This window comes from Daphnia magna, linkage group LG4 (genome assembly GCF_020631705.1).
Source record: "Daphnia magna isolate NIES linkage group LG4, ASM2063170v1.1, whole genome shotgun sequence".
In the NCBI taxonomy this organism is placed as follows: Eukaryota; Metazoa; Arthropoda; class Branchiopoda; order Diplostraca; family Daphniidae; genus Daphnia; species Daphnia magna.
The window spans coordinates 4,449,986-4,467,131 of NC_059185.1; the positions used below are offsets into that span (position 1 = coordinate 4,449,986).

The following is a 17,146-nucleotide window of genomic DNA, read 5'->3' on the forward strand; positions in this document are numbered from 1 at the left end:
GGAAAAAAGCAGCAATAGCCTCTCATTAAGTAGGTAAGTAAGTATATTCTTGGAATGTCTGTAGAATGTGCAACTGTGTTGGTCAAAGGTGTTTGGCCAAACACTATGTAGGTTCATTTGACATCCTTTGGACCATCTTCATGCCAATTCTGAATGAAATATCTGATGTTCTGGCTTCCATTAGTTTGTCAGAGATCTTAACTGTTTTTAGTTTCTAGTTGACCAACTATGCAGGATTCCTATTGCGTAGTTACGCTGAAAACTTCTTATAACGTTTCACACACTTTTAAAGTTTCGAAAGGACTGAAAAAGAAGTTAAAAAGAACTGAACTTTGTAATTTAAACCGGTCTTTTTTTTTAAATCTATATATCAAAGACAAACTCATCTTACAAAGACCCTAAACTGTGATATTAGAGCAACTCTTTAAAAAAAATTAATGATCATATAGTTCTAAACCTCTTAATCACTAATCCTTTCTTTTGGCAACAGAATAGGGAATGGCATAGTATAACTAGGTCAAATGTAAGCCGAATCAACGAACTGAGCAAGCAGAACGTAACTGCGTCGAGCAATAGAAGACTTGTACGCTTTTCGTTATTTCGTTTATATTTGCTCCAAAGCCCGGTTTGGATGACACTAGTTAGTATCGATCAAATCACTGGCGAGGTACTCGAAGACTGTGTCTTTTTCGAACAAAAAGGAACCCTGTACATGGCTCTGGCCATACAGCTTGGTGCAATGCAATATTGTTGAAACTCCAGATTGGAATGCATGTAAATTCTTTGTCATTTTTTACTGATTATCTAATGGACTTATTTCACGGTCATCATTGCAGAATCTATGAGTGGTTAGGGACCACTATATGATATGAAGCACGCTTTTGCGGCTCCTGATCTTTGGAAAATAGGTGTCTTTCAGTCATCCGATACTATTAACTTGGTGCTACTTCACGGAGATTCCTCCGTCCATCTGAGGCGAATCACTGATGCGGAGGATACGGAGTAATTGGAAATTCTAAACATTGACCTGGATTGAGTGTTCCAGTTTGATACTTTTCTAACGGAAGCTCAGTGGTGCCTTCTTCTAGTAGGATCAAATAATTCCTACATCTATTGCCTTAAAGGTATCATTTAAACTGCCTTTAAAACTGTGAAACGTTTGTTTTTATACTTATCTTTTAAATTATTGAATGCTATAGGGGAAATGTTATTACAGTGGCAAATTCTGCCGCACGATCGGACTTCTAGTGCTGTTTCCTGGATGCGCATTCAGCAGGAGGGAATCAGTGATGATTAAGAATCGACAATTCCTTATTTTCAATGCTTTTAAATGCTTTTGATTCCCAAGTAATCAGCTCACAAGAATGGAGTTATCAAATTACAATACTCATAGTTTATTATAAATGTTTTCCAGAGCCGCTTTCAGTTTTACGCATCAGATACATCTGGTCACTTTCACCCTGTTTTTGCTGCATCGGAAGACAATTTTGATGGCCAACCTATTGCAACTCTTTCTCGCCTAGACGGATCAAGTTCTGCCCACCTTTATGTGGCCTCGCCTAGACGGATCAAGTTCTGCCCATCTTTATGTGGCCTCGCCTAGACGGATCAAGTTCTGCCCACCTTTATGTGGCCATTAGAATGTTTCGCCATTCAAATGTTAGAAGACTTCCGCGAAGAGTCGAAGAATCGATCCCTTGGAAAAGTGCCTCATTGATGTCGATTCCCTGATTTCAAAACGTAGTAACGAGCACTATGGCCCACGTTGAAGAACTAAAGAACAACGTGGTTCATTTTAAAGACAATGTAACCGCCAACGGCACTGTCGTTATCGCACAAATGAATTTCTCTCAATCCCCTGTGATTGACACAATTAAGGTAAATTTTTTAAATCCGCATTTGTCCACGATTTAATTGTTAGAGATTGGGGTCTGTTTAGGTGTTGTACAACTTTAGCGAAGGATTTGTGAGACCAAAAGAAATTGAAAGCAAAAAGTCTCTCCCAAAAAATACAAAATCTTTTGTACTCCACAAGCTCCACCACTTTTACGGTGAGCAGCTATTCATTCAACTAGTCGAAGAAACGAATATAACGGCGTCATGTTTTTAGGGTCGTCTACGTCTCAATGGTGCATTATTAACGGTCGGGATTGGGACGAATTTTCCCGTCAAGCATGGCGCTACTCTTCACCAGATCATACTGTTCCTCATCATGTGTGAGTCGGAGATCTACTGAAATCCGGAGGGAAAATCAATGGAGGTGCTGATTTGCTTAGTTTGGATGTCCGAGGTAATATCGACGTTGGCAATAACTCCATCAACGGTGTAGCTGTGGTGGATACATTGCGAAAGAATACCTCACATCTCGTCATTCAAGGGACGAAATCATTTTCCGCTATCGAAGTTAAAAACAATGTTAAAACCAACACCGTCAATGAGGTTCGCTAACATTACATTCGAATTTAATTTTCTTTGTTTTAACTAACAATGTGTTGCAACGTGATTTTAGGGCATGATCGGAGAAACTGATTCTACAGAAAAGCGAGAAAGAGCAGCATTTCACTGGATTGGTGCGGATCGTCGGTCCTGTTCAGGTAGTGGAAGCTTCCGCAGGGACTGGATTAACGGAATAAACGTATCCGTACTCCCCGGAGTACTCATAGACAAGAATGCCCACCAGATCAAAATAAAGGTAATGCCAATCATAAATTAAAATCAGTGCAGTCTGATAACATTTTTTGTTAAAGGATTTGTCAATTTCACTGTTCCTTTGCTTGTTGACGATGCTGAAGTGGATTCTCTAAACGATCTCCTTATCAAAGATTTATTGAGCACCTCGGGCCAGCAAACTATACTAGCGAGTATTGAAGTCGACGTCCTAGATGCCCAAGGAAATATTGGCTGTCCAGATATTAATGAACGAAATGTGGATGACTTCCTGTACAGTGATGAAAATGATACACACATTGTGCTGGGTCAGGTACAGATCTCAGATGACTTGGTCATCAATAATTTGGTCATGGAAAACGGAAGTTTTAACAGCGTGGATATCATCAAGTTGTTGGATCCACCGTCTTTGCGGATAGACTCGAACATTAACGCAAACGGTGATTTAGCCGCGCACGCTGCTTCTGTCCATAAGATCAATACGATTGATCTTTCAAAACTTCCCCAAAACTGCTATTGGACAAAATCAATAGACCAATCGATCCCTGTTAACGTGCGAATGCCCTTTGAAGTTGTAATGAAAGAAAATATTATATTACTACTCGGACCTTCATGGAACGCTTCCTCGATAGTGATTTCTTCTGACGAGAACCAACCAGACGTTCAACGTTGAAGTGTAGTTCACTGACAATATTACCGTACACGGGGATATGGTGATTCACGACCTGACCGATATCAACGGAGTAAAACTCTAGTTTTTGGACTAAGACGTTGCCAAGAAGGAAGGAGACTTCCATATCTCTGGCACAAAGGTTTATTTAGTTAATCAATGTTTAACGTTCTTTGGGTTTTAACAAGGGCCTTTATTATACACCTTTTAGCAGCTAACCATTCACGAAAACATGGCTGTAGAGGAGACTTTGAATAATCTGAACATTCCGCAAGGCATAGCTCTCCTCAACAGATCCCATACGGTAACAGGCATTTTTAACCATTCATTTTGAAATTTTCAATGATTTCCTTGCTATTTTTTCTACAGGCACAGTGGCACACTCTTCACATCCTACGTCACCGTTGATGGCGACGTCATCAGTTCAGCGGGTGACATCATCACACTGAATATGGAGGCTGGAGTTATGTTGGATGATTTTGTTGCGGCTGCAGCTACGATAGACGAGGACGCAACCATTAATAGCACGTACATTTCAAGCGACATTTAGAAATGAATGATTTGCTCATCGAAAATTCACTGAACGGCCGAGATGTCAACGATATTGTTTCCAAAGGTTTAAGAAGAAAAACTCTGGATTTCGTACAGTGGCCAGAGATTACGATCCACGGTCACGTAACATTTATGGTATTACTTCTCATTTCATTTTTAAAAATTACTCTTTGCACGGGGGCCTGTGTCGTGTAGGCATACGACACCAGCCGTTGGGCTCAATCTTCGGGTAATCTAATTTACTTTTCTGGACCGGTCAGAATCTTATGATTGGCCATAATTTGATACGAGATTAATTGATACATCGGGCTGTCACATCTCAAATTCTACGGTTTATAATTATTGTTCTATGACCGAGTTCTTTTACAGACAGTGGCTTCTCATTTCTTCTTCATACCAGCGATCAGATTTGATGTTTTGAATTGTTTTAGGTTGTTAAAGCAAGTTTGACTTTCTGCGATGCTTCCATCAACGTGCATGGCAGCCAAACTTTGTCGTTGTGTCGGACTGTTAATCCGGTAGAAAATCGTTGAATTATTGGCGATACATTTTTCAAAGTGGCAGATAGAACGGCTAACGATTGAAATCTCACTTGGGATAATCTACTTCCCGAACAAGGTATCAACCTTCTCTTTTTTTTTTTTTTTTGCATTTATTATTGCCTAATATTCAATGTCATTATATATGAAATATTACAGGTGCCTTCTGCTTTGAGACCGGATTTAGTTGAGTCCGCTTCGCATAGGGTTACTTCGCGCTGATGCCATAACGTTTCTGTGAATGCTGGCATATTTACGTTGAACATCGTGTTTGTTCTAGATAATAACGTTGGACCAGTGGAATATTCAGAGACGCTTTCATGTGTAATCTAAGTGCACATACAACAGGGGTACATTCTCAACGGTGCACTTTTTTTACCATATCATTTGGTCGTTGATATATCCAACTAGGTGAGTGATATGTTGAAGCAATACAAAATTATGAATTAATTTTGAAAACTGTTTGTTTATTTACAGATAGAAGAGGTCTTAGTAGTAGTAAGACATTTTTATATAATTTTGTTAGGTGGAAATTTGATACAAATAGATGGTTGCATAGAAATTTTGTAGAATTCTGCTAGGTGGAAATTTGGTACAAATATTGTTGCATAGAAATTTTGTAGAATCTTGTTGGGCGGAAATTTTGTACAAATATTGTTTCATAGAAATTTCGTAGAATTTTGTTGAGTTGAGATCATGTAGAAACTTTATAGCATAGATATTTTGCAGAATTTTGCTGTGTAGAAATCTGGTTGTAGAATAGTATGCAATTAGTTTATCATTTGAATTAAGAACTGGCGGAATGTGGGTAGAAATTTTATCAAGTAAAGCAAATGTATAATGACGTCAACTATAAACTCGCTGCTTTCAGAAAAAAAAAAGGGGAGGGCTTTTACGGTTTAAGTTTTAAAAAAATCTACGGTCTAAGTTAAACAGAAACCATCCCAATAGCTGATTGAAAATGAAATTGGTCGATGTTCGTACACAGCTCTTCTGAGACTCAACTTAACAAAAACCACCTCAAAAACTCATGGAAAAACGAGATCTGCCGATATTTAAGTTGGTATGTAGCACTTCTCGTTCGTCCGTGAGAATCCCTTGCAACGCACAGTTTACTTGCTGCCGAGCTCAGAAACATAGAGGTCTATGAGTCCGACCAGAACCCCCGTTTTTAGGCAAGTTCCAATCAAAACATGATGGAGACACTCGACCAGGCACCATTTATAGGTTGCCGAGCCAAGGTTGGTTAGCTATCTAGAGTAATATAGAGAGGGTGCGCCGAAGTTTTAGTTTTGACAAATTGGAAAAGTAAAATGCTTTAGGATGGAAAAAACGTAAGGGTCAATGAAACGATCGGCAAGGTTCGTAGCCAAGTGGATGCTCTGTTCGTAAAACGCAGAAATTTTTAAAAGGGAGTTCTGAGTACAATACACTTACTTGCAATGATGAAATTTCTCAATGTTTTACAGGCACCATCGGTTGGTTGAAATCAGAGAAAAGCTGAGGTGATGTAACCAGTTCTACTAGACTTTCTGGCAAAAGAAGTTTGTGGAGTATTGCGAAACGAGTTCCATCATGCACTTAACCGACGGCAAAACCACCATGTTCGTAGGAGGTGGATTAACCCAGTCAACTTTGAAGGTACCTGGGGGATTAGGTAAGGTAACGTGATTTGGGTATAGTCGCTCTCCGTTAACGAACAATTTCATCTTCAGTTTACGACCATCAATTTGCTTTCCGTCGTAGAGAAGAAGCGCTTTTCGAGCATCGGTGTGTCGTTCGAAGATGACGCTGGCTTTACCACTGTAAGACCCGTTCTCATTCAAGTGCATGCTGAAAAACTTCACGGGCCCTGCGAGTTCTTCAAGGAAGGCCACAACTTCTTCGCTAGAAACTGAATAAGGGATGTTTGAGACATGTAAGTATTCTTCGTATACTTCCGGTGTAACTTCAGCAGGGGGCCGAGGGACAAAAGGTCTAATGCAGTCCATCACGAAAACGTAGGGAAGGAATGGTGGGTGCCCTTCAAAGTTATTTAAAGGTTTTGTTTTTACTTGAACGTTCTCACTGGCACAATAGATCGGTTGAGCATCAATGGAATCGGACGCAGTGGATATTACATCTAAATCCGATGTCGCAGGGACGACAAGAGCTGGAACCAACTCCTGGCCGTCGGCTGGAATCGAATCATCAGTATCAGTCGACAAAGGGACTTGAGCGACCGACAACTTGGCCGCTTTCTTCTTTGCCTTTCGGCGTTCTTTCAGAGCGATGTTCCTCTTTTGATTTCTGGTTCGTGGAATTACGTTCTCAGATTTAAAGTTTGGACTGGTTGACGCCATTGATTCATTGTCTCCAGGTTGAATAAATGGGTCACACATAACTTCATCCACGGATTGCTCAGTTTGGAGCGGAGCTGACTGTAGTTGGATCTCGCTCGCAGTTGGATGTTGTTCTTCCGCTGCATCGAAGACTACAGATTGCGCCTGACCGAGTAGGTTATCTTCTGAACACTGTTCCTGTCGAATGACGACGAGAAAATCTGCTTGTGGCATCTCCTCTCGCCAGCCATCTTCAGAAAGTTCAGCAACTTCAGGGATTAACACTGCATCGATTTTTGCAAAGACGGTGGAACTCTGAGGTGGTAAAATGGCGCTCTCTGTAGTAAGTTGGATGCTGGCGGAATCAGCTCGTCCTACGGTGATCTTTCTCACAGGAATTCTGGAATCGAATTTCTCTGGGAGGGCAGATCTGGCCCGAAGAGCTTTGGGAAGTGATTCAACCAAAGTCTTCTTGGCGGCTATATGTTGGCCGTCGTCGCCTTTAAGGGTGTCACGATCCCGATGTTTTTGGCGACTTGTGGTGCTGGCAGGAATACGCACCGGGATCTTGGAACGAAAGAAACTGGCCTCATCTGGTTTCTTGAGGGGTACAGAAGCGTAAGGTGGCGTCTTGACTGCAAGAGGAGATGGTGTACGCGCCTCTGTCGCGGAAGGTTTCGCAGGAAGTGGAGGTACAGGAATGGCCGGCTTGGCGAGGAACTTGCGAACGCCCGGTGGTAATGCACGGCCATGCACTTCTCGAAAAGCCTTCTTGGTCCCCGGCAGTGGTGGTGGGGGTGGAAATGCTGAGTAACGTGGCATTTCGATGAAGATGGGATGCGAAGGAGATGAAAATGAGGAGAATGAAGCCAAAACTGAAGATCGGGGATTGGAAAACGGGCGTAGGATGGAATAGTTCTGAAAAGAACTGTTGTGAAGTAGTTCTGAAAAGAACTTTTGGCGAAATAGTTCTGAAAAGAACTGTCGGTGAAATAGTTCTGAAAAGAACTGTCGTTGAAAACTGTCGGAAGTTCGACGAAAACACGGGTAAGTCACGAGGTGAAAAACAAGAGGTAATTGCGAGAATTCTGAGAAATCTGCGATTAACATTATAATTTAACGAATTTGATGATATAGGTTTCAGTAATGATGCCATTGCGTGCAACCGTCATTGATGGTTTCTTTTGTGATTTTTCGGTGGGTAATTATTAAGCTGTGGTATTTCTGTCAAGGAAATTGTTAAGTTTGAAATATTTCCCACATCGTTCAAAAAGATTTTTGTTTTTTTCCTATTATAAATTCTATATAAACTATTCTATAGCTCTGCCAAAATATAAAAAGCTGGCGTTCAGGGTAAAGTGAAAATACATTGTGCGGAGCAAATTCAAACGGAGTAAGGCACATTGGCAGTTGGCACTTACTCATATGTTATGTCGGGTTTTTTTAGGGTGTTTGATTCCGACACAGGTAATTTCATCGATCCATTGAATGATCGTAATTGAGAGATCCATTGAAATGATCAATGGAGGTCGCGGTAAGGACATTATCATCTGTAATGTTAGCAGTGCTGTGGACAAAAAAAAGGTTTTTGAAAGGTTGTTTTAACTTTGGATACAAATTGGTTTTTATTTAATCTCATCCGTATTTTTTCTTATGATTTGATATAGGATGCTTATTGGCCTTGTGCTGCCTGTGTTTCAATGTATTTGGAAACTCACTGTTTTTCAGTTTGAAAAGATCTGGAATGCAAGTTCAATATGATTGCGTAAGTAGCCTGTTCATTTCCAGCCTCCTTCTGTTATTGTATTCAAGATTTCTACAAAATGGTCATGGTAGTTCTATGATCAATGATGAATATGGTAACATTAAACAAGCAAAAGTACCTTTTACATTTTCAGGTAAAAATTTACATGTGATAACATAAAACCCATTTAACAAAATGTCTTTTAGAGAAAACATGCCTTTGCGGCTTTGCCCCTCCCAAGCTACAGAGCAGAGCTTCATATGTTTGGTTGCAGTATAAAGTGATTAAGTGGAAAAAAGCAGCAATAGCCTCTCATTAAGTAGGTAAGTAAGTATATTCTTGGAATGTCTGTAGAATGTGCAACTGTGTTGGTCAAAGGTGTTTGGCCAAACACTATGTAGGTTCATTTGACATCCTTTGGACCATCTTCATGCCAATTCTGAATGAAATATCTGATGTTCTGGCTTCCATTAGTTTGTCAGAGATCTTAACTGTTTTTAGTTTCTAGTTGACCAACTATGCAGGATTCCTATTGCGTAGTTACGCTGAAAACTTCTTATAACGTTTCACACACTTTTAAAGTTTCGAAAGGACTGAAAAAGAAGTTAAAAAGAACTGAACTTTGTAATTTAAACCGGTCTTTTTTTTTAAATCTATATATCAAAGACAAACTCATCTTACAAAGACCCTAAACTGTGATATTAGAGCAACTCTTTAAAAAAAAATTAATGATCATATAGTTCTAAACCTCTTAATCACTAATCCTTTCTTTTGGCAACAGAATAGGGAATGGCATAGTATAACTAGGTCAAATGTAAGCCGAATCAACGAACTGAGCAAGCAGAACGTAACTGCGTCGAGCAATAGAAGACTTGTACGCTTTTCGTTATTTCGTTTATATTTGCTCCAAAGCCCGGTTTGGATGACACTAGTTAGTATCGATCAAATCACTGGCGAGGTACTCGAAGACTGTGTCTTTTTCGAACAAAAAGGAACCCTGTACATGGCTCTGGCCATACAGCTTGGTGCAATGCAATATTGTTGAAACTCCAGATTGGAATGCATGTAAATTCTTTGTCATTTTTTACTGATTATCTAATGGACTTATTTCACGGTCATCATTGCAGAATCTATGAGTGGTTAGGGACCACTATATGATATGAAGCACGCTTTTGCGGCTCCTGATCTTTGGAAAATAGGTGTCTTTCAGTCATCCGATACTATTAACTTGGTGCTACTTCACGGAGATTCCTCCGTCCATCTGAGGCGAATCACTGATGCGGAGGATACGGAGTAATTGGAAATTCTAAACATTGACCTGGATTGAGTGTTCCAGTTTGATACTTTTCTAACGGAAGCTCAGTGGTGCCTTCTTCTAGTAGGATCAAATAATTCCTACATCTATTGCCTTAAAGGTATCATTTAAACTGCCTTTAAAACTGTGAAACGTTTGTTTTTATACTTATCTTTTAAATTATTGAATGCTATAGGGGAAATGTTATTACAGTGGCAAATTCTGCCGCACGATCGGACTTCTAGTGCTGTTTCCTGGATGCGCATTCAGCAGGAGGGAATCAGTGATGATTAAGAATCGACAATTCCTTATTTTCAATGCTTTTAAATGCTTTTGATTCCCAAGTAATCAGCTCACAAGAATGGAGTTATCAAATTACAATACTCATAGTTTATTATAAATGTTTTCCAGAGCCGCTTTCAGTTTTACGCATCAGATACATCTGGTCACTTTCACCCTGTTTTTGCTGCATCGGAAGACAATTTTGATGGCCAACCTATTGCAACTCTTTCTCGCCTAGACGGATCAAGTTCTGCCCACCTTTATGTGGCCTCGCCTAGACGGATCAAGTTCTGCCCATCTTTATGTGGCCTCGCCTAGACGGATCAAGTTCTGCCCACCTTTATGTGGCCATTAGAATGTTTCGCCATTCAAATGTTAGAAGACTTCCGCGAAGAGTCGAAGAATCGATCCCTTGGAAAAGTGCCTCATTGATGTCGATTCCCTGATTTCAAAACGTAGTAACGAGCACTATGGCCCACGTTGAAGAACTAAAGAACAACGTGGTTCATTTTAAAGACAATGTAACCGCCAACGGCACTGTCGTTATCGCACAAATGAATTTCTCTCAATCCCCTGTGATTGACACAATTAAGGTAAATTTTTTAAATCCGCATTTGTCCACGATTTAATTGTTAGAGATTGGGGTCTGTTTAGGTGTTGTACAACTTTAGCGAAGGATTTGTGAGACCAAAAGAAATTGAAAGCAAAAAGTCTCTCCCAAAAAATACAAAATCTTTTGTACTCCACAAGCTCCACCACTTTTACGGTGAGCAGCTATTCATTCAACTAGTCGAAGAAACGAATATAACGGCGTCATGTTTTTAGGGTCGTCTACGTCTCAATGGTGCATTATTAACGGTCGGGATTGGGACGAATTTTCCCGTCAAGCATGGCGCTACTCTTCACCAGATCATACTGTTCCTCATCATGTGTGAGTCGGAGATCTACTGAAATCCGGAGGGAAAATCAATGGAGGTGCTGATTTGCTTAGTTTGGATGTCCGAGGTAATATCGACGTTGGCAATAACTCCATCAACGGTGTAGCTGTGGTGGATACATTGCGAAAGAATACCTCACATCTCGTCATTCAAGGGACGAAATCATTTTCCGCTATCGAAGTTAAAAACAATGTTAAAACCAACACCGTCAATGAGGTTCGCTAACATTACATTCGAATTTAATTTTCTTTGTTTTAACTAACAATGTGTTGCAACGTGATTTTAGGGCATGATCGGAGAAACTGATTCTACAGAAAAGCGAGAAAGAGCAGCATTTCACTGGATTGGTGCGGATCGTCGGTCCTGTTCAGGTAGTGGAAGCTTCCGCAGGGACTGGATTAACGGAATAAACGTATCCGTACTCCCCGGAGTACTCATAGACAAGAATGCCCACCAGATCAAAATAAAGGTAATGCCAATCATAAATTAAAATCAGTGCAGTCTGATAACATTTTTTGTTAAAGGATTTGTCAATTTCACTGTTCCTTTGCTTGTTGACGATGCTGAAGTGGATTCTCTAAACGATCTCCTTATCAAAGATTTATTGAGCACCTCGGGCCAGCAAACTATACTAGCGAGTATTGAAGTCGACGTCCTAGATGCCCAAGGAAATATTGGCTGTCCAGATATTAATGAACGAAATGTGGATGACTTCCTGTACAGTGATGAAAATGATACACACATTGTGCTGGGTCAGGTACAGATCTCAGATGACTTGGTCATCAATAATTTGGTCATGGAAAACGGAAGTTTTAACAGCGTGGATATCATCAAGTTGTTGGATCCACCGTCTTTGCGGATAGACTCGAACATTAACGCAAACGGTGATTTAGCCGCGCACGCTGCTTCTGTCCATAAGATCAATACGATTGATCTTTCAAAACTTCCCCAAAACTGCTATTGGACAAAATCAATAGACCAATCGATCCCTGTTAACGTGCGAATGCCCTTTGAAGTTGTAATGAAAGAAAATATTATATTACTACTCGGACCTTCATGGAACGCTTCCTCGATAGTGATTTCTTCTGACGAGAACCAACCAGACGTTCAACGTTGAAGTGTAGTTCACTGACAATATTACCGTACACGGGGATATGGTGATTCACGACCTGACCGATATCAACGGAGTAAAACTCTAGTTTTTGGACTAAGACGTTGCCAAGAAGGAAGGAGACTTCCATATCTCTGGCACAAAGGTTTATTTAGTTAATCAATGTTTAACGTTCTTTGGGTTTTAACAAGGGCCTTTATTATACACCTTTTAGCAGCTAACCATTCACGAAAACATGGCTGTAGAGGAGACTTTGAATAATCTGAACATTCCGCAAGGCATAGCTCTCCTCAACAGATCCCATACGGTAACAGGCATTTTTAACCATTCATTTTGAAATTTTCAATGATTTCCTTGCTATTTTTTCTACAGGCACAGTGGCACACTCTTCACATCCTACGTCACCGTTGATGGCGACGTCATCAGTTCAGCGGGTGACATCATCACACTGAATATGGAGGCTGGAGTTATGTTGGATGATTTTGTTGCGGCTGCAGCTACGATAGACGAGGACGCAACCATTAATAGCACGTACATTTCAAGCGACATTTAGAAATGAATGATTTGCTCATCGAAAATTCACTGAACGGCCGAGATGTCAACGATATTGTTTCCAAAGGTTTAAGAAGAAAAACTCTGGATTTCGTACAGTGGCCAGAGATTACGATCCACGGTCACGTAACATTTATGGTATTACTTCTCATTTCATTTTTAAAAATTACTCTTTGCACGGGGGCCTGTGTCGTGTAGGCATACGACACCAGCCGTTGGGCTCAATCTTCGGGTAATCTAATTTACTTTTCTGGACCGGTCAGAATCTTATGATTGGCCATAATTTGATACGAGATTAATTGATACATCGGGCTGTCACATCTCAAATTCTACGGTTTATAATTATTGTTCTATGACCGAGTTCTTTTACAGACAGTGGCTTCTCATTTCTTCTTCATACCAGCGATCAGATTTGATGTTTTGAATTGTTTTAGGTTGTTAAAGCAAGTTTGACTTTCTGCGATGCTTCCATCAACGTGCATGGCAGCCAAACTTTGTCGTTGTGTCGGACTGTTAATCCGGTAGAAAATCGTTGAATTATTGGCGATACATTTTTCAAAGTGGCAGATAGAACGGCTAACGATTGAAATCTCACTTGGGATAATCTACTTCCCGAACAAGGTATCAACCTTCTCTTTTTTTTTTTTTTTTTGCATTTATTATTGCCTAATATTCAATGTCATTATATATGAAATATTACAGGTGCCTTCTGCTTTGAGACCGGATTTAGTTGAGTCCGCTTCGCATAGGGTTACTTCGCGCTGATGCCATAACGTTTCTGTGAATGCTGGCATATTTACGTTGAACATCGTGTTTGTTCTAGATAATAACGTTGGACCAGTGGAATATTCAGAGACGCTTTCATGTGTAATCTAAGTGCACATACAACAGGGGTACATTCTCAACGGTGCACTTTTTTTACCATATCATTTGGTCGTTGATATATCCAACTAGGTGAGTGATATGTTGAAGCAATACAAAATTATGAATTAATTTTGAAAACTGTTTGTTTATTTACAGATAGAAGAGGTCTTAGTAGTAGTAAGACATTTTTATATAATTTTGTTAGGTGGAAATTTGATACAAATAGATGGTTGCATAGAAATTTTGTAGAATTCTGCTAGGTGGAAATTTGGTACAAATATTGTTGCATAGAAATTTTGTAGAATCTTGTTGGGCGGAAATTTTGTACAAATATTGTTTCATAGAAATTTCGTAGAATTTTGTTGAGTTGAGATCATGTAGAAACTTTATAGCATAGATATTTTGCAGAATTTTGCTGTGTAGAAATCTGGTTGTAGAATAGTATGCAATTAGTTTATCATTTGAATTAAGAACTGGCGGAATGTGGGTAGAAATTTTATCAAGTAAAGCAAATGTATAATGACGTCAACTATAAACTCGCTGCTTTCAGAAAAAAAAAGGGGAGGGCTTTTACGGTTTAAGTTTTAAAAAAATCTACGGTCTAAGTTAAACAGAAACCATCCCAATAGCTGATTGAAAATGAAATTGGTCGATGTTCGTACACAGCTCTTCTGAGACTCAACTTAACAAAAACCACCTCAAAAACTCATGGAAAAACGAGATCTGCCGATATTTAAGTTGGTATGTAGCACTTCTCGTTCGTCCGTGAGAATCCCTTGCAACGCACAGTTTACTTGCTGCCGAGCTCAGAAACATAGAGGTCTATGAGTCCGACCAGAACCCCCGTTTTTAGGCAAGTTCCAATCAAAACATGATGGAGACACTCGACCAGGCACCATTTATAGGTTGCCGAGCCAAGGTTGGTTAGCTATCTAGAGTAATATAGAGAGGGTGCGCCGAAGTTTTAGTTTTGACAAATTGGAAAAGTAAAATGCTTTAGGATGGAAAAAACGTAAGGGTCAATGAAACGATCGGCAAGGTTCGTAGCCAAGTGGATGCTCTGTTCGTAAAACGCAGAAATTTTTAAAAGGGAGTTCTGAGTACAATACACTTACTTGCAATGATGAAATTTCTCAATGTTTTACAGGCACCATCGGTTGGTTGAAATCAGAGAAAAGCTGAGGTGATGTAACCAGTTCTACTAGACTTTCTGGCAAAAGAAGTTTGTGGAGTATTGCGAAACGAGTTCCATCATGCACTTAACCGACGGCAAAACCACCATGTTCGTAGGAGGTGGATTAACCCAGTCAACTTTGAAGGTACCTGGGGGATTAGGTAAGGTAACGTGATTTGGGTATAGTCGCTCTCCGTTAACGAACAATTTCATCTTCAGTTTACGACCATCAATTTGCTTTCCGTCGTAGAGAAGAAGCGCTTTTCGAGCATCGGTGTGTCGTTCGAAGATGACGCTGGCTTTACCACTGTAAGACCCGTTCTCATTCAAGTGCATGCTGAAAAACTTCACGGGCCCTGCGAGTTCTTCAAGGAAGGCCACAACTTCTTCGCTAGAAACTGAATAAGGGATGTTTGAGACATGTAAGTATTCTTCGTATACTTCCGGTGTAACTTCAGCAGGGGGCCGAGGGACAAAAGGTCTAATGCAGTCCATCACGAAAACGTAGGGAAGGAATGGTGGGTGCCCTTCAAAGTTATTTAAAGGTTTTGTTTTTACTTGAACGTTCTCACTGGCACAATAGATCGGTTGAGCATCAATGGAATCGGACGCAGTGGATATTACATCTAAATCCGATGTCGCAGGGACGACAAGAGCTGGAACCAACTCCTGGCCGTCGGCTGGAATCGAATCATCAGTATCAGTCGACAAAGGGACTTGAGCGACCGACAACTTGGCCGCTTTCTTCTTTGCCTTTCGGCGTTCTTTCAGAGCGATGTTCCTCTTTTGATTTCTGGTTCGTGGAATTACGTTCTCAGATTTAAAGTTTGGACTGGTTGACGCCATTGATTCATTGTCTCCAGGTTGAATAAATGGGTCACACATAACTTCATCCACGGATTGCTCAGTTTGGAGCGGAGCTGACTGTAGTTGGATCTCGCTCGCAGTTGGATGTTGTTCTTCCGCTGCATCGAAGACTACAGATTGCGCCTGACCGAGTAGGTTATCTTCTGAACACTGTTCCTGTCGAATGACGACGAGAAAATCTGCTTGTGGCATCTCCTCTCGCCAGCCATCTTCAGAAAGTTCAGCAACTTCAGGGATTAACACTGCATCGATTTTTGCAAAGACGGTGGAACTCTGAGGTGGTAAAATGGCGCTCTCTGTAGTAAGTTGGATGCTGGCGGAATCAGCTCGTCCTACGGTGATCTTTCTCACAGGAATTCTGGAATCGAATTTCTCTGGGAGGGCAGATCTGGCCCGAAGAGCTTTGGGAAGTGATTCAACCAAAGTCTTCTTGGCGGCTATATGTTGGCCGTCGTCGCCTTTAAGGGTGTCACGATCCCGATGTTTTTGGCGACTTGTGGTGCTGGCAGGAATACGCACCGGGATCTTGGAACGAAAGAAACTGGCCTCATCTGGTTTCTTGAGGGGTACAGAAGCGTAAGGTGGCGTCTTGACTGCAAGAGGAGATGGTGTACGCGCCTCTGTCGCGGAAGGTTTCGCAGGAAGTGGAGGTACAGGAATGGCCGGCTTGGCGAGGAACTTGCGAACGCCCGGTGGTAATGCACGGCCATGCACTTCTCGAAAAGCCTTCTTGGTCCCCGGCAGTGGTGGTGGGGGTGGAAATGCTGAGTAACGTGGCATTTCGATGAAGATGGGATGCGAAGGAGATGAAAATGAGGAGAATGAAGCCAAAACTGAAGATCGGGGATTGGAAAACGGGCGTAGGATGGAATAGTTCTGAAAAGAACTGTTGTGAAGTAGTTCTGAAAAGAACTTTTGGCGAAATAGTTCTGAAAAGAACTGTCGGTGAAATAGTTCTGAAAAGAACTGTCGTTGAAAACTGTCGGAAGTTCGACGAAAACACGGGTAAGTCACGAGGTGAAAAACAAGAGGTAATTGCGAGAATTCTGAGAAATCTGCGATTAACATTATAATTTAACGAATTTGATGATATAGGTTTCAGTAATGATGCCATTGCGTGCAACCGTCATTGATGGTTTCTTTTGTGATTTTTCGGTGGGTAATTATTAAGCTGTGGTATTTCTGTCAAGGAAATTGTTAAGTTTGAAATATTTCCCACATCGTTCAAAAAGATTTTTGTTTTTTTCCTATTATAAATTCTATATAAACTATTCTATAGCTCTGCCAAAATATAAAAAGCTGGCGTTCAGGGTAAAGTGAAAATACATTGTGCGGAGCAAATTCAAACGGAGTAAGGCACATTGGCAGTTGGCACTTACTCATATGTTATGTCGGGTTTTTTTAGGGTGTTTGATTCCGACACAGGTAATTTCATCGATCCATTGAATGATCGTAATTGAGAGATCCATTGAAATGATCAATGGAGGTCGCGGTAAGGACATTATCATCTGTAATGTTAGCAGTGCTGTGGACAAAAAAAAGGTTTTTGAAAGGTTGTTTTAACTTTGGAT

The 17,146-nt window shown here is 40.6% G+C and overlaps 1 pseudogene; it reads left to right on the forward strand.

Annotated features, from left to right (window-relative positions):
• The first annotated feature begins 65 nt into the window (after positions 1-65).
• LOC116920690 overlaps positions 66-17,146 on the forward strand; it is a 30,501-nt pseudogene continuing 13,420 nt past the window's right edge.